Raw genomic sequence first — 26081 nt, forward strand, 5'->3', positions numbered from 1 at the left:
CCCCATGGACTGCATGCAGCGCGCCAGGATTCCCTGTCCATCACCAACTCCCGGAGTCCACCCAGACCCATGTCCATTGAGTCGGTGATGCCATCCAACTGTATTACCTCTGTTATCCCCTTTTCCTCCTGCCATCAGTCTTTCCCAGGATCAGGGTCTTTTCTAGTGAGTCAGTTCTTTGCATCAGGTGGCCAAAGAATTGCAATTTCAGCTTCAGTCCTTGCAGTGGCCAAAGAATTGCAATTTCAGCTTCAGTCCTTGCAATGGCCAAAGAATTGCAATTTCAGCTCAGTCCTTGCAATGAATATTCAGGGCTAATTTCCTTTAGGGTGGACTGGTTGGATCTCCTTGCAGTCCAAGAGACTCTCAAGAGTCTTCTCCAACACCATAGTTCAAAAGCATCAATTCTTCAGTGCTCAGCTTTCTTTATAATTCAGTGCTTGCATTCATACATGACTACTGGAAAAACCATAGCTTTGACTAGACTGACCTTTGTTGGCAAAGTAACGTCTCTGCTTTTTAATATGCTGTCTAGGTTGGTCATAGCTTTTCTTCCAAGCAGCAAGCGTCTTTTAATTTCATGGCTGCAGTCACCATTTTGGAGCCCCCCAAAATAAAGTCTGTCACTGTTTCCACTTTCCCCATCTATTTGCCATGAAGTGATGGGATTGGATGCCATGATCTTCATTTTCTGAATGTTGAGTTTTAAGCCAACTTTTCACTCTCCTCTTTCACTTTCATCAAGAGGCTCTTTAGTTCTTCTTCACTTTCTGCCATAAGGGTGGTGTCATCTGCATACTGAGGTTGTTGATATTTCTCCCGGCAGTCTTGATTCCAGCTTGTGCTTCATCCTGCCCAGCATGTCATGTGATGTACCTGCATATAAGTTAAATAAGCAGGGTGACAATATGGAGCCTTGATTTTCTCCTTTCCCAATTTGGAACTAGTCTGTTGTTCCATGTTGTTACATGTTGCTTGTTGACCTGCATACAGATTTCTCAGGAGACAGATCAGGTGATCTGGTATTCTCATCTCTTTAAGAATTTCCCACAGTTTGTTGTGATCCACACAGTCAAAGGCTTTGACATAGTCAATAAAGCAGATATTTTTCTGGAACTCTCTTGCTTTTCCGATGATCCAATGGATGTTGGCAATTTCGTCTCTGGTTCCTTTGCCTTTTCTAAATCCAGCTTGAACATCTGGGAGTTCTTGGTTCGTGTACTATTGAAGCCTGGCTTGGAGAATTTTGAGCATTACTTTGCTAGCATATGAGATGAGTGCAATTGTGTGGTCGTTTGAACTTTCTTTGGCATTGCCTTTCTTTGGGATTGGAATGAAAACTGACCTTTTCCAGTCCTGTGGCCACTGCTGAGTTTTCCACATTTGCTGGCATATTGAGTGCAGCACTTTCACAAGATCATCTTTTAGGATTTGAAATAGCTCAACTGGAATTCCATCACCTCCACTAGCTTAGTTTGTAGTGATGCTTCCTAAGGCCCACTTGACTTCACATTCCAGGATGTCTGGCTCTAGGTAAGTGATCACACCATTGTGTTTATCTGGGTCGTGAAGATCTTTTTTTGTATCGTTCTTTTTTTTTGTTGTTGTTTTTTGAGTGTTTTGGTTTTGTATTTTGTTTTAAATGGTGTCTACAGGCATCATATCTTACATTTATTACAATCATGTTTGCAAAAGACCCATATTATTTCCATGTGTCTGTGTATGTTCTGATCTTATTGATGTCTTCCCTCACCCCATTTATCATGTCAGATCAACTAAGTCTCCCGTCTGGTTTAAACATAATCTGTTGATCAAACCATTGAATTTTAAAAAAAAAAAAATGTTTTCCAAGGCTGTTTAAAAAATATTTAATTTAATTAAAAACTGACCTTGGAACTAAAAGCTAACTGTACTTAGGACAATCAAGGTGACACTTTTCAGACCACCGATGACCAATTTCAAGATGACTATCAGAGCTGACTGTGCAGTCTCTATATGTGGCCCCCTCCCTCCGCCTATAAAAGCTCCAACCCACTGATTGTCAGTGGCGGACATCAGCATTTGGACAGCAGTCTGCCACCACAAACCCCTGGTGGCCAGCACTCAAAATAAAGCAGAGTTTCCTTTCTACAAATCTTGCCTCTCTATTGGCTTTTGAGCAGTGAGCAGTCAGACTCCACCTTCAGTTACAGTACTCCTTGGGGAGGGAAATATCAGCCACCAAAGTCTCTTGGTGCCCAGACCTACTCCTGAGTATAGAGAGGGGGTGAGACAGACCTTGGAATCAGACAGATCAAGGTTAAAAACCAAGTTCTGGGGGATTTCCCTGGTGGCCCAGTGGCTAAGACTCTATGCTCCCAATGCAGGGTGCCTGGGTTCGATCTGTATCGTTCTTCTGTGTATTCTTTCCTCCTCCTCTTAATATCTTCTGTTTCTGTTAGGTCCATACCACTTCTGTCCTTTATTGTGCTCATCTTTCCATGACATGTTCCCTTGGTAAGTCTAATTTTCTTGAAGAGATCTCCAGTTTTTCACATTCTATTGTTTTCCTCTATTTCCTTGCACTGATCACTGAGGAAGGCTTTCTTCTTTCTTTTTGCTCTTCTTTGGAACTCTGCATTCAAATGGGTTTATCTTTCCTTTTTTCCTTTGCCTTTAGCTTCTCTTCTTTTCTCAGCTATTTGTAAGACCTTGTCAGACAACCATTTTGCCTTTTTGCATTTCTTTTTCTTGGAGATGGTCTTGATCCCTTCCTCCTGTACAGTGTTATGAACCTCCATCCATAGTTCTTCATGACTCTATCAGATCTAATCCCTTGAATCTATTTGTCATTTCCACTGTATAATGGTAAGGGATTTATTGTAGGTCGTATCTAAATGGTCTAGTGGTTTTCCCTACTTTCTTCAATTTAAGTCTGAATTTGGCAATAAGGAGTTCATGATCTCAGCCACAGTCAGCTCCCGGTCTTGTTTTTGCTGACCGTATAGAGCTTCTCCCTCTGACTGCAAAGAATATAATCAGTCTTGTTTTTGGTATCCACCATCTGGTGATGTCCATGTGTAGAGTCTTCTCTTGTGTTGTTGGAAGAGGGTGTTTGCAATGACCAGTGCATTCTCTTGGCAAAACTCTGTTAACCTTTGCCCAGCTTCATTTTGTACTCCAAGGCCAAATTTGCCTGTACTCCAGGTATCTCTTGACTTCCTACTTTTGCATTCCAGTCCCCTATAGTGAAAAGGACATCTTTTTTGGGTGTTAATTCTAAAAGGTCTTGTAGGTCTTCATAGAACCATTCAACTTCAGCTTCTTCAGCACTTCTGGTTGGGGCGTAGACTTGGATTACTGTGATATTGAATGGTTGCATTGGAAATGAACAGAGATCATTCTGTTGTTTTTGAGGTTGCATCCAAGTACTGCATTTTGGACTCTCCTTTTGACTGTGATGGCTACTCCATTTCTTCTAAGGGATTCTTGCCCACAGTAGTAGATATAATGGTCATCTGAGTTAAATTCACCCATTCCAGTCCATTTTAGTTCACTGATTCCTAAAATGTCAACGTTCACTCTTGCCATCTCCTGTTTGACCACTTCCAATTTGCCTTGATTCATGGACCTAACATTCCAGGTTCCTATGCGATATTGCTCTTTATAGCATCCGACTTTACTTCCATCACCAGTCACATCCACAACTGGGTGTTGATTTTGCTTTGGTTCTGTCTCTTTATTCTTTCTGGAGTTATTTCTCCACTGATCTCCAGTAGCATGTTGGGCACCTACCGACCTGGGGAGTTCATCTTTCAGTACTAGTAGGTATCCCTAAGTGAACTTACCTGCCTCATGTAGGCAAACCTAAGTCCATCTGACTTTTTCATCTCAAGTTTCTTTCAAGACTTGGATGACCCTGCAGACATCCTGGGCATAGTTTCTTGCCCTTAAGGTCAGAGAGCTTGTTGAAATCCATTGCCTTTTTAAAAGGTTGCTTTTCTGTCTTGGCTGTTGTCAGTAGCGCTGCAGTGGATTTTTTTTTTTTTGGAGTATAGTTGCTTTACACCACTGTGTCAGTTTCTCCTATATTGCATAGAATCAGCCATATGTATACATACATGTGTCCCCTCTCTTTTAGATTTCTTTTCCATTTAGGTCGTCATGGAGCCCTAGCAGAGCTCCCTGCGCTATTCAGTGGATTCTCATTGGCTGTCTGTTTTATATATGCTACTGCTGCTAAGTCACTTCAGTCGTGTCCAACCCTGTGCAGCCACATGCACTGCAGCCTACCAGGCTCCTCCGTCCATGGGATTTTCCAGGCAAGAGTACTGGAGTGGGGTGCCATTGCCTTCTCCAATTTTATATATACTAGTGTATATATGGGCTTCTCAGGTGGTGCTAGTGGTTAAGAATCCCACCTCGATCTCTGGGTTGGGAAGATCCCCTGGAATAGGAAATGGCATGCCACTCCAGTATTCTTGCCTGGAAAATTCCTTGGTGCAGAGGAACCTGGTGGGCTGTAGCCCATGGGATTGTAAAGAGCTGGACATAACTGAGGGACTAAACACAAAGAACAAGTGTATATACGTCAATCCCGACCTCCCAATTCATCCCACCCCCCCTTCTCCTTTGTATTAATGAGTTTTTTCTCTACATCTGTGTGTCTGTTTCTGCCTTGCACCTAAGATCATCTATACTACTTTTCTAGGTTCCACATATATGTGTTAATATATAATATTTGTTTTTTTTCTTTCTGACTCGGCTTATATGACAGTCTCTAGGTTCATCTACTTCTTTTTTTTTTTTTTAATTTCTTTTTTTTTTTTTTTTTTAATTTTTTTATTAGTTGGAGGCTAATTACTTCACAACATTTCAGTGGGTTTTGTCATACATTGATATGAATCAGCCATAGATTTACACTTTACAAATGTCCCAATTTCATTTCTTTTTGTCACTGAATAACATTGCATTGCATTTATGTACCACATCTTCTTTATCCATTCCTCTGCTGATGGATATTTAGGTTGCTTCTGTGTCCTGACTGTTGTGTCTGTGTCCTGACTGCAATCCGAATAATTTTTAAAAAATTAGTTATACTTGGAGGATAATTGCTTTACGTGTTGTGTTGGTTTTTGCCATATAGCCCTGTGAGTCAGCCACAAGTGTACACATGTCCTCTCCCTCTTGACCCTCCCTCCCAGCACCCGCCCGCCCCCAGCCACCTGACTGCCTAGGTTGTCACAGAGCGTCAGGCTGAACTTCCTGCATTATACAGCAGTTTTTCCAGTAGTTATTTGTTTTACATATTGTAACATAAAGCATTCTGTGTAACAGGCTTTAGGTTCACCCACCTCAGTTCAGCTGACTCACATCCATCCTTTTTTATGGCTGAGTAATATTTCATTGTATATATCTACCGCAGCGTCTTTATCCATCCGTCAGTGGACATCTGTGCTGCTTCTGTCCTGGCTGTCGGAAGCAGTGAACTTTGGGGTTTATGTGTCTTCTTTTTAAATGCCTTTTTGAATTATGGTTTTCTCTGGATATGATGTGCCCAGTAGTGGGATTGCTGGCTTATGTGATAGTTCTGTTTTTAGTTTTTTAAGGAACCTGCATATTGTTCTCCATAGTGGCTGTATCAGTTTACATTGTCACCAACAGTGTAAGAAGGTTCACTTTCCTCCACACCCTCCATGGCATTTATTGTTTATGGAGTTTTTGATTATGGCTATTCTGATTGGAGTGAGGTGATAACCTTGTTGTATTTTTGATTTGCATTTCACCAATGATGAGTGATATTGAGCACCTTTTCATGTGTTTGCTGGCCATCTGTGTGTCTTTGGTGAAATCTCTCTTCAGATCTTCTAAACATTTGATTGGGTTGTTTGGTTTTTTTTTTTTTTTTTTTTGTATTGAGCTGCATGAGCTGTTTGTGTATTTTGGAGATTAATCCTTTGTTTGCAAATGTTTTTTTTCCCATTTTGAGGGGTTTATTTTTGTCTTGTTTATGGTTTCCTTTGCTTTTAAGTGCAAAAACTTTTAAGTTTAATTAGGTCCCATTTGTGTATTTTTGTTTTTATTTTCATAACTAGAAGGTGGGTCAAAAAAAGATCTTGCTGTGCTTTATGTCAAAGAGTGTTCTGCCTATTTCATCCTTAAAGACTTTTATAGTGTCTGGCTTTACATTTAGATCTTTAATCTATTATGAGTTTATTTTTGTGTATGGTTTAGGAAGTTCTCATTTCATTCTTTTACATGTAGCTGTCCAGTTTTCCAACCCCCACTTACTGAGATTGTCTTTTCTTCGTTCTTCTATTCTTACCTCCTTTGTTATAGATTAAGTGACCATAGGTGTGCGGGTTTATGGCTGAGCTTCCTATCCTGCTCCACTGATCTTTCTCTTTTTTTGTGCCAGTACCATGCTGTCATGATGACTGTAGCTTTGTAGTATAGAGAGCCTGATCCCTCCAGCTCCATTTCTTTCTCAAGATGATTTTGCTGTTTGGAGTCTTTTGTGTTTTCATAAAATTTGTAAAATTTTTTGTTCCAGTTCTGTGGAAAATACCATTGGTCGTTTGATAGGGATTGCATTGAATCTATAGATTGCTTTGGGTAGTATAATTGTTTTCAGAATATGGGTTCTTCCAGTCCAAGAAGATGGTATATCTTTGTCTGTGTCATCTTTGATGTCTTTCCTAAGTATCTTAATAGTTTTCTGCATAGAGGTATTTTGCCTCTTTAAATAGGTTTATTCTTAGGTATTTTGTTCTTTTTGTTGCAATGATAAGTGGAATTGTTTCCTTAATTTCTGTTTCCAGTCTTTCATTGTTAGTGTATAGGAGTGCAAGAGATTTCTGCTTATTAATTTTGTATCCTGCAACTTTGCTGAATTCATTCATTAGCTGTAGTAGTTTTGTGGTAGCATTTTTAGGATTTTCCGTGTATACTATCTTGTCATCTGCAAATGGTGACAGTTTTACTTCTTTTCCAATTTGGATTCCTTTGATTTCTTTTTCTTCTTTGATTGCTGTGGTTAATACTTCCAAAACTGTTGAATAGTAGCGAATGTGGCACCCTTGTCTTGTTCCTGCTCTTAGAGGAAATGCTTTGTTTTTCACCATTGAGGATGATGTTTGCTCTGGGTTTGTAATATAATATATGGCCTTTATTTATGTTGAGGTAGGTTCTCTCTATGCCTACCTTGTGGAGAGTTTTTTTTTTTTAATCATTAAATGGGTGTTGAATTTTGTTGAAAGCTTTTTATGCATCAGCTGAAATGAACATATGGATTTTGTTCTTCAGTTTGTTAATACTGTGAATCACATTGATTGATTTGTATATATTGAAGAATCCTCACAACCCTGGGGTAAATTCCACTTGATCATGGTGTATGATCCTTTTAATGTGTTGTTGGATTCTGTTTTCTAGTATTTTGTTGAGGATTTTTGTGTCTATGTTTATCAGTAATATTGGCCTATAATTTTCTTTTTTTGTGATGTCTTTGTCTGGTTTTGGTATCAGGGTGATGGTGGCCTCCTAGAATGAGCTTGGGAATGTTTCTCCCCCTCTGCAGTTTTTTGGAAGAGTTTGAGAAAGGTGGGTGTTAGCTCTTCTCTAAATATTTGATAGACTTTGCCTGTGAAGTCTTCTGGTCCTGGACATTTGTTCGTTGGAAAATTTTAATCAGTTTTAGTTTTATTACTTGTGATTGATCTGCTCAGATTTTATATTTCTTCCTGGTTCGGTCTTGGAAGATTGTACCTTTCTAAGAATTGGTCCATATTTTCTAGGTTGTTCACATGGATTAGTCTCTTAGGATCCTTTGTATTTCAGTCGTAACTTTTCCTTTTTCACTTCTAATTTTACTGATTTCAGTCATCTCCCTTTTTTTCTTGATGAGTCTGACTAAAGGTTTATCAATTTTGGTCATCTTCTCAAAGAACCAGCTTTTAGTTTCACTGATCTTTGCTATTGTCTTCTTTGTTTCTATTTCATTTATTTCTGCTCCGATCTTTATGGTTTCTCTCATTCCTCTAACTTTAAGTTTTATTTGTTCTTTCTCTAGTTGCTTTAGGTGTAAGGTTGGATTGTTTATTTGAGACTTTTCTTGTTTCTTGTATTGCTATTACATAAACTTTCTTTTTGGAACTGCTTTAGCTGCATCCCGTAGGTTTTGGTTCGTTGTGTCTTTTTGGTCATTTGTTTCCAGGCTTTTTTTTTGGGGGGGGGGGAGGGTACCAAATTACTTTATTTGAAGGAATGGTACTAAAGAAAGAACTTAAGTAGATGTTTTGTTACAACTTATAGAAAAGGTGAAGGTAACCCAAATATGCATGCACCGCCTTGGTGACCAGAGGAGTCACCCCTGTGGCTGTGGGAAGCCAGCCTGAGGCTTAGCTCTCACTGTGTCCCAGGGTGTGCTTGTCAAAGAGGTACTCTGCCATGCCAGATCCAGGGGGGCCCCCATCTTGCGCAGGTTGGTTACGTGGTCACCCAGTTCTTTGATGGCTTCCCCCTGCTCATTCAGGTAATGAGTCTCAATGAAATCACACAGATGGGGATCATTTTTTTCAGTGGCCAGTTTGTGCAGTTCCAGTAGTGATTGATTCACACTTCTTTCCAAGCACAGCGCACATTCCATTGCATTCAGCCCATTCTCCCAGTCATCACGGTCTGGTTTCTTGATATCCTGAAGGAAGATTCGGCCTCCTCGCTGGTTCTGCAGCTTCATTAGTCTCTCAGCATGTTCCCTCTCCTCATGAGATTGGTGAAGAAAGTACTTGGCAAAGTTCTTCAAAGCCACATCATCGCGATCAAAATAGCAGGACATGGACAGGTACACATAGGAAGCGTAGAGCTCCAGGTTGATCTGGCGGTTGATGGCGGCCTCCGAGGCCTGGTGGTGGTTCTGGCGCTCCTGCGAGGGGGATGCGCTCGTCATGGCGGGCGGACGAGACGGGGCGGTGGCGGCGGCGGCGACGGCTGCGCTGCGCTGGAGCGGCGGCGGGGACCTTGGGCCGGTCGGAGGGTGTTGTCAAGTGGGGACGAGGGCTGGCTCTGAGTAGCCTGCCGGGGCTGGGGGGGGGGACGAGCAGCCGGGTTCCGTTCAAGCACTGTTGAAGCAGGAAACCGTGGCGACTCTCCGCGAAGACTGTGTTTCCAGGCTTTTTTACATTTCCTCTTTTGATTTCTTCAGTGATCTCGGGGTTGTGTGTGTGTGTGTGTTAGTCGCTTAGTCGTGTCTGACTCTTTGCGACCCCGTGGACTGTAGCCTGCCAGGCTCTTCTGTCCATGGGATTCTCCAGACAAGAATCCTGGAGTGGATTTAGTAGCATATCATTTAACCTCCATGTGTTTGTGATTTTTATGTTTGTTTTTCCCTGTAATTGGTTTCTAATCTCATAGCAGGGTGGTCAAAAAAGATTCCCAATATGATTTCAATTTTCTTAAATTTAAATTCTTAAATTTACTTAAATTTTCTCAAATTTCTTAAATTTCTTAAATTTCTTAAATTTACTTGATTTGTGACCCAAGATGGGATCTGTCCTGGAGAATGTTCCATGTGCCCTTGAGAAGAAAGTGTATTTTGCTGCTTTCAGATGGAATGTCCTTTAAACATCAATTAAGTGTATCTTAATTGTAAGTCTATTGTAAGTCTTAAGTGTAAGTCTAATGTGTCTTTTAAAGCTTGTGTTTCCCTATTATTTCTTCCTGAATAATCTATCCATTGGTATCAGTTCAGTTCAGTCACTCAGTCATGTCCAACTCTTTGTGACCCCATGGACTGCAGCATGCCTGGCTTCCCGGTCCATCACTGACTCCTGGAGCTTATTCAAACTCATGTCCATTGAGTCGATGATGCCATCCAACCATCTCATCCTCTCTCGTCCTCTTCTTCCGCCTTCAATCTTTCCCAGCATCAGGGTCTTTTCTAGTGAGTCAGTTCTTCGCATCAGATGGCCAAAGTATTGAAGTTTTAGCTTCAGCATCAGTCCTTCCAATGAATATTCAGGGCTAATTTCCTTTAGGATTGACTGGTTGGATCTCCTTGCAGTCCAAGGGACTCTCAAGAGTCTTCTCCAACACCACAGTTCAAAAGCATCAATTCTTCAATGCTCAGCTTTCTTTATAATCCAACTCTCACATCCAAATGTGACTACTGGAAAAACCATAGCTTTGACTAGACTGACCTTTGTTGGCAAAGTAATGTCTCTGCTTTTTAATATGCTGTCTAGGTTGGTCATAACTCTCCTTCCAAGAAGCAAGCATCTTTTAATCTCATGGCTGCAGTCACCATCTGCAGTGATTTTGGAGCCCAAGAAAATAGTCTGTCACTGTTTCCACTGTTTTCCCATCTATTTTCCATGAAGTGATGGGATTGGATGCCATGATCTTCGTTTTCTGAATGTTGAACTTTAAGCCAACTTTTTCACTCTCCTCTTTCATCAAGAGGCTCTTTAGTTCTTCTTCACTTTCTGCTACAAGGGTGGTGTCATCTGCATATCTGAGGTTATTGATATTTCTCCCCGCAATCTTGATCCCAGCTTGTGCTTCATCTAGCCCAGCATTTCTCATGATGTACTCTTCATATAACCTAAATAAGCAGGGTGACAGTATACAGCCTTGACATACTTCTTTCCTAATTTGGAACCAGTCTGTTGTTCCATGTCCAGTTCTAGCTGTTGCTTCTTGACTTGCATACAGATTTCTCAGGGGACAGGTCAGGTGATCTGGTATTCCTGTCTCTTTAAGAATTTCCCCAGTTTGTTGTGATCCACACAGTTAAAGGCTTTGGCGTAGTCAGTAAAGCAGTAGTAGATGTTTTTCTGGAACTCTCTTGCTTTTTCAAAGATCCAACAGATGTTGGGAATTTGATCTCTGGTTCCTCTGCCTTTTCTAAATCTAGCTTGAATATCTGGAAGTTCACAGTTCATGTACTGTTGAAGCCTGGCTTGGAAGATTTTGATCATTACTTTGCTAGTGTGTGAGATGAGTGCAGTTGTATCCTTTGGTATGAGTGGAGTGTTAAAATCTCCCAGTGTTAAGGTGTTACTGTTGATTTACCCTTTTATGGCTGTTACTAGCTTTTGCCTTTTGTATTGAGGTGCTCCTGTGTTGGGTACATCAATATTTATAGTTGTTTTATCTTCTTGGATTGATCTTTTAATCATCATGTAGTGTCTTTCCTTGTCTCTTGTAATAGTCTTTGTTTTAAAGTCTGTTTTGTCTGACATGAGTAATGCTATTCCAGCTTTCTTTTGATTTCCATTTGCGTGAATTATCTTTTTCCATCCCCCTACTTTGAGTCTGTATGTGTCCCTAGGCCTGAAGTGGGTCTCTTGTAAACAGCATGTATATGAGTCTTGTTTTTGTATCCATTCATTCAGTCTGTGCCTTTTGGTTGGAATAGTTTAACCCATTTACACTTAAGGTAGTTATCATAATGTATATTCCTGCTATTGGAGAAGGAAATAGCAACCCACTCCTGTACTCCTTCCTGGAGAATCCTGTGGACAGAGGAGCCTGGTGGGCTGCTGTCCACAGGGTCGCACAGAGTTGGACATGACTGAAGCGACTTAGCAGGCATGCATGCACTGGAGAAGGAAATGGCAACCCACTCCAGTATTCTTGCCTGGAGAATCCCAGGGACAGAGGAGCCTGGTGGGCTGTCGTCTGTGGGGTTGCACAGAGTTGGACACGACTGAAGCGCCTAAGCAGCAGCAGCAGCAGCTGCATATTCCTATTATGATTTTATTAATCGTTTTGGGTTTGTTTGTGTAGGTCTTTTTGTATGTGTGTGCGTGTTTCCCACCTAGAGAAGATCCTTTAGCATTTGTTGTGGACTACTGGTTTCTTATCTTTTGTTCTCTTGTCACCTTTGGCTTCAACCAACTCTGTTACAATTAGAAGTTCCCATCTTAACGTACAGGATTTCACAAGTTTATCCAGCTATTTTCAGCCTTGGCAACACTTTTTTGGGCCTTTAGCTCCAACGTTGGGAAGAGAAGCCTCTATAAAGCATTAGGCTTTGAAGAGGGTGTTTGTCGGTTCTTATTTTTTGTGGTCAGATTCTCTTACCTTACCAAGCTGACTTTAGATAGTCTTTTAGATAAAAGTTTCTGATTTTGGCACTTACATGAAAACTTGGTTGCATTTGCTTTTCTCTGGGTAATTAATAATTTTGTTGTAAAATATCATATTGGCTCAGACGGTAAAAGCATCTGCTTGCAATGCGGGAGACCCAGGTTCAATCCCTGGATCGAGAAGATCCCCTGGAGAAGGAAATGGCAACCCACTCCAATATTCTTGCTTGGAAAATTCTGTGGATGGAGGAACGTCTTAGGCTACAATCCATGGGGTCGCAAAGAGTCGGACACGACTGAGCGACTTTACTTTCACTTATCAAGTATACTTGTGGCTGATTCATATTGATGTATGACAAAATCCATCACAATATTTTTGTAATTATACTCCAATTAAAATCAGTGAATTAAATTGTGTAAAGTGAAAATAAAAGAGAAAAAATAAATTGTGGTACTTGAATATTATTTCATTTGGCTCGACATGGGAAAATAAAGAGAGAATAGCTTTATTTTTTTTTTTTTTTTTTTTTTTTTAATTGAGAATAGCTTTATTTTTTTCCTCAGCAAACTACTGTTTGTACAAGATCATTCTATAAAATGGTTATCTCCTGTAAAGATTAGACTTGATAGCAAAGTATAGTATAATTTACAAAGCCACCTATTTGATGAAAACTACTTGTTTCATCAAAACTGAAAGGGCTAAAGTGGTACTGGTATATGCCAGCGTCATATTCTGGAGTTTATTGATTTTGGTACCAAGCCCAAGCATACAAGGAAAAAAAAAAGAACTCAGCAAAATAGTGGTAACTGAGTATTAACTTAATAAAAGTTTAAAGCTTTTTCACTCTTTGAGTCTGAATATTAACTGTATTTTGACATAAAATTTTAAGGTTTATTTTTCTCTCAAGTACCTAAATGCTGTAGGCATTCATTGTATCCTGATGATTAATATGAAACTTTTTTTCCTCAATATCGTTACCTTCTATCCTTGTCTCAACTAGTTTTCATTTGATATAAGTAGCAGATGTTTGTTGTATATATGGGATAGCAATAATTCCTAAAATTAGATGTTTTAGAAAACAAAAAACACATACATTCATTATAAAAATCTGGAGAAATATAAAAAACACAAAGGTAATTAGTTTATAAGCTCATAACTTGAGGGTTGTTACACCATTGAGAGTCTGTAATTTAACATTTGTCTATTTTTCCAATGCTTTAATAAATTGGATAAAATAAAATACCTATAAAAATAAATAGATATTTAATAAATACCTATCATTGAAGTTAACGAGTTAAAGAAGGTTGTGCATATTTTTAAGCATATTAAGCATGTTGCCAAACTGCTCTCTAGAATTGTGTAGTTCAGGTGCCTTCCCACTTACAGGGTATCAAGTGCTGTTGCTTGGCACCATTGCCAATGGAAAGTTATGATTTCTTAATCTTTCTTTTTAAAATTAAATATGCCTGTTAGTATGCTTGTTACAGTGTGATTCATCATTTCAGTAAATATTTCCTGTCTGATAGTGATAACACTCACATGTTTGCCCAGGTCACCCAGTCTTCTGGTGTCATCTTTGTCCTGTAGAGTTTCTCTTGGATTCTCTTAAGATCACTTACTTAGTAGCAAAAGACCTTTGGAAAAGACTCATTACACAAAATAAAAGCAAAACTTTACAGCTTGACTTTGAAGGTACTCTTTATCTTTTGTTTACAGCCTTCAAACGAGGACGTGTAGGTATACTGCTTTCAAGTTTGGTTTAAGGGTAACCTTTAAAACAAGACTAGCATCTTTTTCTTTGGGATAGAAGAAAATCCCTTTTACATTTTGTACAGAAATGCATCATCTTCAGTTTTGTTCTGAAGGACCTCTTGAGGATAAAAAGCATGAATAATCACCTCCTGGGGTTATTGTGGTATACTTCTTATGCTGGAAAATTGAAGTGTTTTTAATATATTAAATCTATTTCATTAAACAACCATTTTGCTGGGTATGCATGGTTCACAAATCAAAAGGCAAAAAAGAATAGGTAGTGAAAAGAAATGGTCACTTTCATCTCTGTCTTCAACCGCCCTCTTCCTAAGGGAAATCCTATTTATTCTTTTTTAATGTTTCTTTCTAGACCTATTTTAGCAAATATTGCATCCTTTTAAGGAAGCAGAAATAAACTGTAATAGAAACACCTAAAAATCACCTTAAGGCTTGCTGATTAAGCAGTGGTTCATGCTTCTGAATATAATAAAATTAAACTATATTAGGAAGCAGACAGCTTATAAGAACTTGGAAATTTTTTTTTGTTTTCTATGAGAGTAAATTTTGTTCCATCTAAGCCTTTAAAGTAAAAGGAAAATTATCTTCTAGCTGTATGTGGGGAAATTTGCTGATTGGTTATATGTATTGAGTTAGTAGAGTAAAAACTTAATGTTGTAAGTTAAACTTCCTTATCAGTTGACGTTTAATTGAAATTATACATTTGTATGTTCAGTTGCATCATTGTACTTTCTCGTGACTGGTTTTATGATAGCAGAGCTGTTCCGTTGACTTTCCTGAGGGTGCATTGTCCTTCCCCTTTGCCCAACAGTTATTAGTTGATTTAACTTTAAAACTGTGGGCCATCAGTGAACGTTGATACAAGAGAATAATTACAAAATGTGTTTTTTCAACTGCAGTATTATAGAAATGATATTGATTAAGTGTATTGTAATGAATCCCATATGTGTCAGGAGCAAAATATCTTTTTTTTTTCCTTACTGAAGTTACTTGAATTTCACATCAAAACTTAACAGCAGTGATTTAAATCCTATTTATTATTTGACTCAGCCCTTTATGAAATAGAACCCCATCCCACTTGAGCCATAAAATGTGTTAAATTTAAGACTAATGCTGCTTTCTGCTTTTTGAATTTACATTTTGGCAGTAACTACCTTCTTTGTTCAGTGCTAGAAAAAAATGATCCAGGCTTAACCAAATAAGAAAACTGCCAAGTTCACAGATCAGTCAGTGAGAGAAGCCAGAATTAAATGAAAGTCTAGATATTGACTTTACCGAATATGCTAAGGGGAGATTCTGTGGCATTACAGTTTCTCTGAGACTTAAATTCTTTTACTGTGATAGTTGTTCTTTGACGGTGATTGATGTGAGAAATTCAGGCTGTGGACCTTACCTCCCAGAATCTACACAACTGGAATAAAGCCAGCTAAGAATCATGCATCCTGTCTGACCTCTTCTGTCTGGCCAGCAACTGGAACAGTTTGGATTTTGCCTTTTTGTTTCAAACTTTTAAGAAACTCTAGTAGTGGATCTAGTATGTATTTTTAGCAGGGATAATGATGTTTTTAAAGAAACTTAACATCTGTCCGTACACATACACATACACGCAGTATTTTGAATAAATCAGTTTAATCAGACCATTGACTTTTTAATGCAGATTAAAAAAAATCATCTTGTCCTGAAACCCTGTGGTATTGATTATTATAAGAGATGGTTCCAGGTATCCTTGGACAAAGGAGCTTGTCAGGCGACAGTCCTTGGGATCACACAAGAGTTGGATATGACTGAATAACAAACAACAAAAAATAAAGCTCTAGGTACAAGTGCATTATAAGTCTTAACACAAAATGGAAGTTTGGTGTCGGGTGGCTGATTTTTCATAAGTCATATTTGTTTCTTATAAGGCTGAAAAAGATCTCTAGGAAATAGACCAAACATTCTGAGGAGACAGGTATAAGCACCATGGGGATATTTGTCATATTCTAGTCACTCACTAAATATTTGTGGGATAGATGAATGGATGAATGAATGAGATTGGTTGAAATATTTATTGTAATAATAGTGGTTGTAACAGTAGCTAGCATTTATTGAGCTTTAGTAGACACAGTGTGCTAGGTATTTTGGCTGAATGATTTTTTGGTCCTCATAAAGATGCAGAGAGATCAAACCAGTCAATCCTAAAGGAAATCAACATTGAACATTCACTGGAAGGACTGATGCTGGAGCTGAAGCTCCAGTACTTTGGTCGCCTGATGCAAAGAGCCGACTCATTGGAAAAGACCCTGATGCTGGGAAAGATTTGAGTGTGGGAGGAGAAGGGGGCAACAGAGGATGAAATGGTTGGACAGCATCACCAACTTAATGGACATGAGTTTGAACAAACTCCGGGAGATAGTGAAGGACAGGGAAGCCTGGCTTGCTGCATGCAGTTCATGGGGTCTCAGAGTCAGACACAACTTAGCAGCTGGACAAAGGATGCTGTGAGATAGGTACTGAATGACTCATTTATCTTCACAGGAGATAGGTGATAAATGAAAGTGAAAGTCGCTCAGTCATGTCTGACTTTTTTGACTCCATACCATGTAATTCTCTAGGCCGAAATACTGGAGTGGGTAGCCTTTCCCTTCTCCAGGGGATCTTCCCGACCCAGGAATCAACCAGGGTCTCCTGCATTGCAGGTGGATTCTTTACCATCTGAGCTATCAGGGGAGCCCAGGTAATAAGACAAGTGATAAGACAGCCTGCCTGTGGCTCCAGACCTGGCACTCAGACTTAATTTTGAATTCTGGTGCTCAGATTCAGCTGTGCTGTGTGATTTTCATTTTGGACAGACCAGAACTCACATTTGTGTGTACATACAAGAATTAAGTTTTAAGCTTTTACTTAAGTTTTCTCTCTCACTTGAGCATTATTTTTTTCCCCACAAAAATAAAGATTAGTTCTAGAGTTACAATAAGTGGAAGACAGAAGATCAAGGTTTGCATGTTGGGGCTTCAGCTGGGCTTACTTAGTAATAATTCACTGTCTTAACTCTGTCTTTACAGAGCATGTGATTCAAAGTGGGCTTCTGCTGCTGCTGAAATGAGTTTTTTTTGTTTTTTACCTTTCTTAAAAAATACAGTGTTCGGAGTAGAATCAAAACTAAGAGTAGTGGTCAGAACCCAGCGGCTGCCTGTCTGCTTCGGTAGCAAGCAAGGGTTGGGGAAAGCTATGGATTTGATAGCTACACAGTTTAGAGCTCACATCTGTTGAGGTGCTGGTATATTTTGAGGGACTTCATTGTCAGTGACATAAATTAAGAAGTGTTTGGTTATAAACTCTGAATGTTCCACTCCTGAAGTTGGAAGAGAACTGTACCTGCCTAATATTACAGGGTCTGTAAACCAGTGCTGTTGGAAGTGTGAGGTGTGGTCCCTGACCTGTCTGTGCCTGGTCTCCCTGAGATAAGCATGGGATTGAGACTCGGTCTTTAGAAACTTTGACAGCAGTTTAATATCGCTATGTAGCCAGGCTTCTGATCCCTGGGCTTACATTCTCTTATGTCTGTTAATTTTTTTTTTTTTTCGCTTTCTAGTAAGTAATTTTTATTCTTTGACTGAAATTTTGGTCTGTGGTGGACTGGAGGAAAATGAATTCTTCGCTACTTGTAGTTTGAGAAGCACGGTTATAAATTTGCTGCCTTTATACCTATTTTATATAATAGCATCTTCCTATAACCAGCATCTCAATAATACTGTAATCGCTAAATATCACTAGATTTACTTTTTATAATTAGGTTTCATGGTAAACCATTTTAATGTCAGCGTTTCTTGGTCTGTGAACTGTTTTAACAGGATGAACAAGTAGATTCACTGTTTACTCTAGGTGCACAACACGGGTTGCAACCTGTGAGCTTTCTTTATGAACTCAGTTTTGTAAAGGAAGGTTAAAAACGATCGATGGTGTAGTTCTAACAATTTGAAACTAGTTTGGTCCCAAATCATTTAAACTGGGCTTTCAGCAGGTCCTTTTTATGTGTATTACAAAGACAGTGGGAAACCTACTGGTTTTCCTAGGGAAGATTTATTGCAATAAATTTGTGCAAAGTTTGAATTGATATTTTGCTGATTTATAATTGGCTTAGGTCAGACTTCTCTTAAACAGATCTCTCTGCTTGTTGAAAGCTGGTCTATATATCTAGAAGTTACCTCTTTCACCTTGATAGTATGTACATATGGGTATTTTCTGGTAATTTGTATATGTATGTGCAGCGACATCTGTGAATTGAGTTGAAGAGTAACTGTATTAGCAAGAGATTAGAATTTAAAGTCAGCAGGTGCTCAGGCTTATAGTGTGTGGATTTTTCCTTTTTTCAAAGCCACTTAACCATGCGTCATTCAGTTCATATATTTTTTAATGTACCCTAAAGAACATATTAAAATCAAGACATATCTTATGTCCATATCATTCCATCAACTCAGTAGCACTGTCAAAAAAGGAAATTAAATTAGTTTGTTCTTTGTGCAACTCCATGCAGTAAATTGCAATGATTACTATAGATTAAAATCTTTTCCCTTAATTTTTTCTTTATTTGGTGTTTTCTGAATTAAAAACAAATACATACTTAGTACTAAGTAAGTAATTAGAACTAAATAAATAATACAAAGGTTCATAAAAGGTATGTCCTTCCACACTGTTCTTGTTTGTATAAACATAAATGCATAACTGCATATATATAATACATTTTTAGTACTACCTAATTTTTAATACTCTTTCTAACTTTTGGTGTGTCTTGGGCCTTTGGGAATCTGGCAAATGCCATAGATCTTTTTTCCAAGAACATGCCCTTAAGTACATACACACAAAATATTGCATATGATTTTAAGAACTTCTTAGATCTCTTTTAGTTATTTGCAACCTTCAGGTTTGAATGTTTGCTTTTAGGGTTTATGCACTTGGAGAAGTATACTTGTTAATGTAGAATTTTGGATAGTGTGGATTTTAGATGTCTTTTTTTTTGATGAGATGTGTGTGCATATTTGTAAACATTTAAGCATCCAATTTCTGGTGAGTTAGTTTTTCCTAAACAGATTTTTCTGGGTAACTGAAATTACATATTAATTACCTAATTAATCTTATTAAATTCTAAAATACTTTAAAGGAAAATGTCTAAATATTATACTTGGCTTCTAAAATAATACAGATTTATTTTGATTATTTAGACTTATTATAAACTTGAACATATATTTTATATGTGTATATATAAGTCAGAATGTAGCAGTGGTTCTTAATCTAATTTCTTGGACCTTCCTTGGGATCTTTGAACTCTGAAATTAAGAATAAAATTTGGAGTGGATACATACAAATTGTTTCTTCATCAAATAGACTTTGTAAAAGTATGTCCAGTTTTTTAAAGTTAAGGTGTTATTTTACTTGATCAGACTCACTCATTTTAAATTACTGTTTATGTATTTATTTGTGGCTTTGCTGGGTCTTTGTTGCTGTGTGCAGGCCTTCTCTAGACGTGGTGAACAGGGGCTGCTCTTGCTTGCAGCGTGCGGGCTTCTCATTGTGGTGGCTTCTCTCGTTGTGGAGCACAGGCTCTGGGTGAGCAGACAGCACTGGTTGTGGCACGTGGGCTCATTAGTTGTGGTCCATGGGCTTAGTTGCTCCCCGGCATGTGAAATCCTCCTGGACCAGGGATTGAACCCGTGTCCCCTGCATTGGCAGTCAGATTCCTGTTCACTGTGTCACCAGGGAAGTCCAAACCCACTCTTTTAAATGTAAAGTTTGATGAACTTTAGTATTAATAGTTGTAAATAGATTGTATTGTGGGCACCACAGTTATACAATTATTCATGCCCCTTTGCTCTCAGTATCTTCCCACTCACCTTGGCCCCAAGGCAACCACTTATCAGCTGTGGTTTTACCTTTTCTAGAGTTCCATATAAAGGAAGTCATATAGTATTGGGTTGGCCAAAAATTCATTTGAGTTTTTCTGTGAGATGTTAATGAACTTTAGGGCCAACCCAGTAGTAATGTTTTGTTGACTTCTTAACACTCATGTAATGTTTTTTGAGATCACCTGTTGTTGTATTGATCCTTTGTTCCTTTGTATTGCTGAGTAGTATTCCACAGAATGGATATGCTAACTGTAGTTGTTTATCCATCTGTGTTTAGTAGACCTTTGGGTTGCCTTCAGGTTTTGGCTATTATGAATAGTGCTGCTGGAACATTCGTGAGCATGTGTGTCTTTGTGTGAATATTTTTTGTTCTTCTTGGGTGAATTCTGAGCAGTCAGAATTTGGGTCATGTAGTAAGTTTATATTTAATGTTCAGTTCAGTCACTCAGTCGTGTCCAACTCTTTGTGACCCCATGAACTGCAGCACGCCAGGCCTCCCTGTCCATCACCAACTCCTGGAGTTCACCCAAACCCATGTCCATTGAGTCGGTGATGCCATCCAACCATCTCATCCTCTGTCATCCCCTTCTCCTCCTGCCCTCAATCTTTCCCAGCATCAGGGTCTTTTCAAATGAGTCAGCTCTTCATATCGGGTGGCCAAAGTATTGGAGTTTCAGCTTAGATACCGCAGTTACTGTTTTCTCTCTTTCCACCAACAATTTTCAGGGAGCTCTAGCTTTTTGGAAAGATCTCAGTTTTTACTTTTCTGAGTCAAACAAGGCCAACACCCCATTTGCTGACCCAGGACTGAGACTGGGCTGCAGCCTAGCTCCTTGCTCTTGGGGATTGTGGCTAAGTGTGATGTACCTATAGATATTGCTCTATTAACTCAGAGAGTTAATGCTCTGGTTTGTAAGTTCTCTCTTCTAGCTTGGCTGGCTAGTTAAGCATTTCAGAAACACAGTTTATTTAACATTTCTACCTGCACACAGGATAGAGAAGGTTGAGGTACTTCATAGGCCTGAAAGTTCCAGAGACAGTTCTTAAATTACTTCTTAACTCTGAACTTCAAATTGCCACTTTCATTAGAGGAATCTTGGGTGGTAACTTCATAGACATATGTTTACCAAGTAAAATAACCTTGACACTGTCATTAGAAATATTGCTGATTATAAAAGTCATGGCAAACCTTTTCTGAAAGGATTTTATTAATATATTGTTTAATAATTCATCAACAAAAACGATGTGAAATTGTTAGTCTTGACTTATGTAGTAGTATCTGTGTCTGCCGGCAGATTGGGTTTCTTACTGACATATCAGTGCTTTTAGCAGAAGCCTGGGAGTGTATTCCTGCTGCCTTGCTGTTCATCCATCTTTAGGCCCTTTTTTACTCTTAAAATACAACTTGTATATTTTATGAGAAGCAAATCTTAGTATTCTTTGAAACTAGTATTTAACATCATAATTGGTGCATACTCTCTTCACTCAGGTCTTCACAGGACTGAGTGCTTGTTCATCAGCCCTCGACTGAGGTGTCATCTGAGAGAGGCCTTTACCAGATCACCCCAGCTTAACAGCACATTTCTCTGTTATTTTCATAGTGCTTTAAACAATCTATAAGCACGTTAACTTTCTTAATTTTCATTTTAAAATAGTGGTTCTTTTTTTTTTTTTTTTTTAAATAGTGGTTCTTAAAGTGTGAACCCCCAGCACTCTCTGAGGTTTAAACTATTTTTGTAATAATAAGTAAACATTTTTCATCTTTTTTACTCTCATTCTTTCATGAATGTCTAATGGAGGTTTTCAGATCCTCCGTTATGTGTTGTATAAAACATTGAATGCAGAAGCAGATATGAGAATCCAGTTGTCTTTTATTAAAGTAGACATTAATAGAATTTACAAAACTATGAACAGTGTCATTCTTCTATCCTGATTAAAATTTCTTTTTGAAAAGGTAAATGTTTTATGGAAGTGTGAAAAATGTGGTAATTTAAGTTAGTGTGGGATGCATTTTTTAAAGTGAATAAGGTATTTTGAACATTTTTTTGGTTTGAATTTCAGTATGAAATATCAATGTAAAAGTTCTTTGAGTTCCACAATAATTTTTGAGTGTTAAAAGGGCCCTTTGACTAAAAAATTTGAGAACTGGTGTTCTTAAAAGTCCCATGAAAGTAAAGACCTTATGTATTTGATTTGGTTTCATATTCATAGGGCCTGGCAGAGGTATAACTGGCCTGTGGAAATCACTGAAGTATCTGGGTGAACCAATTATGAGTGAATGAAAGAAAATGACAATTGTAGAATTCTTGTGATTCTCTGCAGGGCTTTCAAGTTTTTCTATAGTAACCAGTTTTTGTAGACATCATATTTGATAGAAAATTACCCCAATTCATCAGAAAGCATAATCTTTATTTTGGCCAGGTTTAATTGTTCCCTGATGTGGAACTGAAAGTTTTTGATGTGATTTTGATTAGAGATTCTGTTAAATGTTCCTTTCTAGGAAGGATGGAAGATTTTACTGATCATGCTTGTTATTAACTAACTAAAAGTTTAAGTTGATTGACTTCTAGTATAATTTATTTGTATATTTTAGATTGTTATTTATATTTTATCTTATAAAATACTTTCTGTATTTTATAATAAATAAATAATAAATAAATAAATAATAAAATATATTTTCTGTCATGGAAGTTCCGTTCTTTGTTGCTCTTAGCCTCTGGACAAAGTTAGGTTTTCATTTTTTTTTTAAATGCCAGACACTTAAAGAAACAGTATTTTGTTCTTTGTAGATTACAGATAGTCTGTTTTGCTTTTTCAGATTGCCCACACTGAATAATAAATGGTAGTAAGGAAAAAAAATTTATTCCTCTCAGGTATTTTCAGCAGATAGGACATCTGTTTACTGTCCTGCAAGTTGGGATTCTTTGCTAAGGTTTGCCCATCCTGAGAAGATGCAAACTTCAGAAAGCTAGGAGATGGTTCTAGAGACTGCTGACTTATTCCAAGAACAATACTGGTTGTGTAGGTCACATCAAGGAAGTTATTTAATAAGCATTTAAACCCAGAATATGACAGTGTTAGGGAGGTATAGAAGAATTTGGTAATTTCAGATTCTGCTGGTCAGTTTGTTTCTGTCCCTTAGGGTGTAATTTATAGAAGACTCTTCGGTTACCCGCTGATATATAGGATAAAGTAACCTGGCCGGCACAGGGTCATAAGTAGTTTTAAATTAGGGGGTCAAGATATAAAGAATAAGTCTTAACTCTGATAGGGCACTTGAATGCTTCTCAGTTGGACTGCTCACTTTACCTTTCCTCTTATTTCTTTACTATGGAGATCCTTCCAATTAGGGCTTAAGTTTCTCTTCATACTTTTGTAAATAAAAGGTTCATTCTTGGATCTGTATTTCTCAGTGTACTCAGTTTTTAGCAACACAAGGAGTCTTAAATAAGGAAGGAGACTTGTGCTTTAATCAGTTGAGTTAATTGCAATCACCTGAGGTGTTAGAACAGACAGGCTGGTCCATGCTACCTTATTAAAATTAGAATGAAGTAGGATGTTAGAATCACCTGGAGAATCTGAAAATGAAAATAGAACCCCCCCCCCCCAAAAAAAAGAAGAAATCCCACATCCCCCCAAACCCTAAAATACAGGATAGGAACCCCAGCCCAGTTTAATTACCTCTGATTTTCAAAGATTGGGTTTCAGACATCTGTATTTTTAAAACACTGATGACTGTAATATGTCGCCAGAGTAAAGACCTCTCTTCTTTTATTAAAAAAAACTCCCCTGGTCATTTTGATAAGCTAGGAACAAATGATATAGAGCTCCTGAGCATGTGGGATCGTTTGTGACGCTTACAAACAAAATGTAATAGAGGAGTGTGCTTTTGTTTGGAGAGCTGGTATGCTCCCCATGTATCTTGTTTTTAAGAGTAAGAATAGGGAGCATGACATCAATAAGCAGGGTTAATTACAAGTCAGTCAGCACTGTTTTATGGACAGAGCATATGAGTGGTTGGAGGGAGAGAAAATGAAAGGCCAGTAAGCAGGACTAGAACAGGACTTGTGTGGTAGAACATTCCCATCTTGTGGCTTAGTGAGGACAGTGCTGCTAAAGATAAAGAGCTGAACCTCTTCATCTTAGTTATGTAAGAATTTACCCAACTAGTGGCAGTTGTTCATGCTATTAGACTTCGCATGATTGGGGCACAAAGCATGTCCCCACCAGCACCATTCCCTCAGTCTTTTTGCTGCCTGTCCCTGTAAACCCTTCTCTGAACTTTTTTTACTCCATGTAGTAACCCTGTTTCTACAACTTTGTTATGGAGACTTCTTCTGGAGCTGTTGCCACCACATTCTGTTGCAGCCTTGTTACAAAAAACCTATTTGGAACCTCAAGTTACTCAGTTATTGTGAAGTAACCTTCCCACATGTCCGAAGTCAGATCTCACCTCCCTGCTGTAATAAATCTATGTCAGATTATCTGTTTCCTCCTCTGTAAAACGGGAAAATAATATTACTGATTTTATAGAGTGATTGTGAGGATTTAATGAGTAACTGCATTTGAGGCGCTTAGTGGAGTGCTTTTGACAAAAATGATTGACTGGTATTTACCATTCATTCCTTTAGCAAATACATTTTGAGTATCTAGACCATGAGCAGTACATGGATTCTGTCTTACTCATAAAACCCAATAATCTATGGAATGTTTTTCTAGATATAGTAAGTTCTTGATTATTTGTATAGAATAGCAGAAGCCTATGTGTCAGTGGGTTGCTTCTGCTCAGGAATTTCCTTCTGACATCTGAATGTCCTCTGCAGTTTGTAATGCAATTCCACTACATTTTTTTTGAACTAAAGAATTGAGATGTTAGTGTGTATACAGGAAATAGGAAAATGTCAAAATGAAGAATGAGTTTGCTTAGTTTTGTTAAAAGTTTTTTGTTTTCTGAATGCTTTATTATATCTGATTTTATTAAATTGGCAAGATCATAAATATTAGAGTTGGAAATTATTTCAGTGATCACCAAGCCTTTCCTAAGGCTTTCTGTTTTGGTCAGCCAGAAATGCTAGAGAGAATTCATCCTTAAAATGGATACCCTCTTTCCTGGAACCATCACCTGTGGTCCTTGCTTTGCTTTTCAAGGTGAGCCGCGTCCTCTGCTGCCGCACTGTTTGGACACTGCTCTTTGTGGTTGTCCCTAGCCTGTAGAGAGATTTTAATTCATGGAACTGGTTCTCATCACAGGGTTTTAAAACTTTCTCTCTTATAATTAGCCCTTCAGGGGGCACACATACTCTTGTTGATTGTCTTTAGCCAGTGACGTTAAACCACTGTGCTTTTTCCATTACTCAGTTGAATACTGTTACTGGTAACTTTTCTCTTGGTCATTGTAGAGAACTGGCTGTAGCAGGTCAGTGATGCAGAAAAGAGCGAGATAATAATTTCTCTTACTTGGAGGACTGTACTTCTGTGGATACTGTATAAATTGCATTGATTCTTGGGGCAGGCATATCAGGCTGCCATGCTGTTCGGTTACGTTGCTCCCAGCCCCTTCACAGTTTACTTTGTTTAAAGTAAGACAGTGTTTCAGTATAAGCTATTTTTGAACTATGCTAATTCATTTTTAAAGATAATAATTGTTTTTTTCTCACTTCTGTTTTCTTTATAAAGGGAAATAAGGTTATTTTGGTCTGGCTTTTTGTGAAACTATGCTGGGCTCTAGTCATCAATACTCCGTTTCCCGCATGTAGGAATCAGCTGTTAGGAATCAGTTGGTGCAAAGATATACACTAAGCCCACATACCTTCTAGCATCTGTCATGTACTTTGATATCAGCTGTGGTTCATTATCCAGGTTCAGTATCCAGGAAACTAGGTAACCTGGGCAAGCTGATAGGTGTGTTTGTAATAATTCTTTATCAGTTTTGTTTATCCCTTCTTCGGTACCGATGTTTATTTTTTAATTGTGAAAATGATCATTGTTGGCAGAGTTAAGTTGAATGGGAATTAAACAGTTCTGTTTTCTTTTTATTGATAAACTCAGTAATATTGATCATTGAGAATTATTTCAGGGCAGATCCTGTGTGAAATATTTACTGTACATTTTTCTCATTTTTAATAGTCTTTAAGTAATGCTGTGAAACGGTTCCATTTTGCAAGTCAGAAATCTAGGACTTGGGAAGATTAAATAGCTTTCCGAAGGTCATAGCTAACAAATGCTAGAGCTGGAAACCATTCATCCTCTTCCTGCATGACCCCTGAAGCCTGTTTTTGTGCCTTTCAAGAAGTGGAGAGGTCTTTTATACAGAGATGTGTAAGGCTTACGCACGTTCTCACTTCACAGTGTTGAAGGTCTGCC

At 38.3% G+C, this 26081-nt stretch overlaps 1 protein-coding gene, 1 long non-coding RNA gene and 1 pseudogene across 3 annotated transcripts in view; 1 reads left to right on the plus strand and 2 right to left on the minus strand.

The window, feature by feature from the left end:
- Window positions 1–26081, plus strand: part of EIF3H (eukaryotic translation initiation factor 3 subunit H) — a 95079-nt gene that overhangs the window by 3850 nt on the left and 65148 nt on the right. The gene's annotated exons all lie outside the window — the stretch shown is intronic.
- On the minus strand, window positions 8215–9157 carry LOC122679063 (annotated as a pseudogene). The gene has a single exon (XR_006336326.1). The product of XR_006336326.1 is annotated as a ferritin heavy chain-like (transcript).
- Window positions 9737–16544, minus strand: LOC122679064. The gene is made up of 3 exons (XR_006336327.1): window positions 16416–16544; window positions 15589–15592; window positions 9737–9777 (listed from the first exon to the last, which is right to left on the minus strand). It is a non-coding gene; the product is annotated as an uncharacterized LOC122679064 (long non-coding RNA).

The sequence above is a fragment of the Cervus elaphus genome, chromosome 21, assembly GCF_910594005.1.
Source record: "Cervus elaphus chromosome 21, mCerEla1.1, whole genome shotgun sequence".
Taxonomy (NCBI): Eukaryota; Metazoa; Chordata; class Mammalia; order Artiodactyla; family Cervidae; genus Cervus; species Cervus elaphus.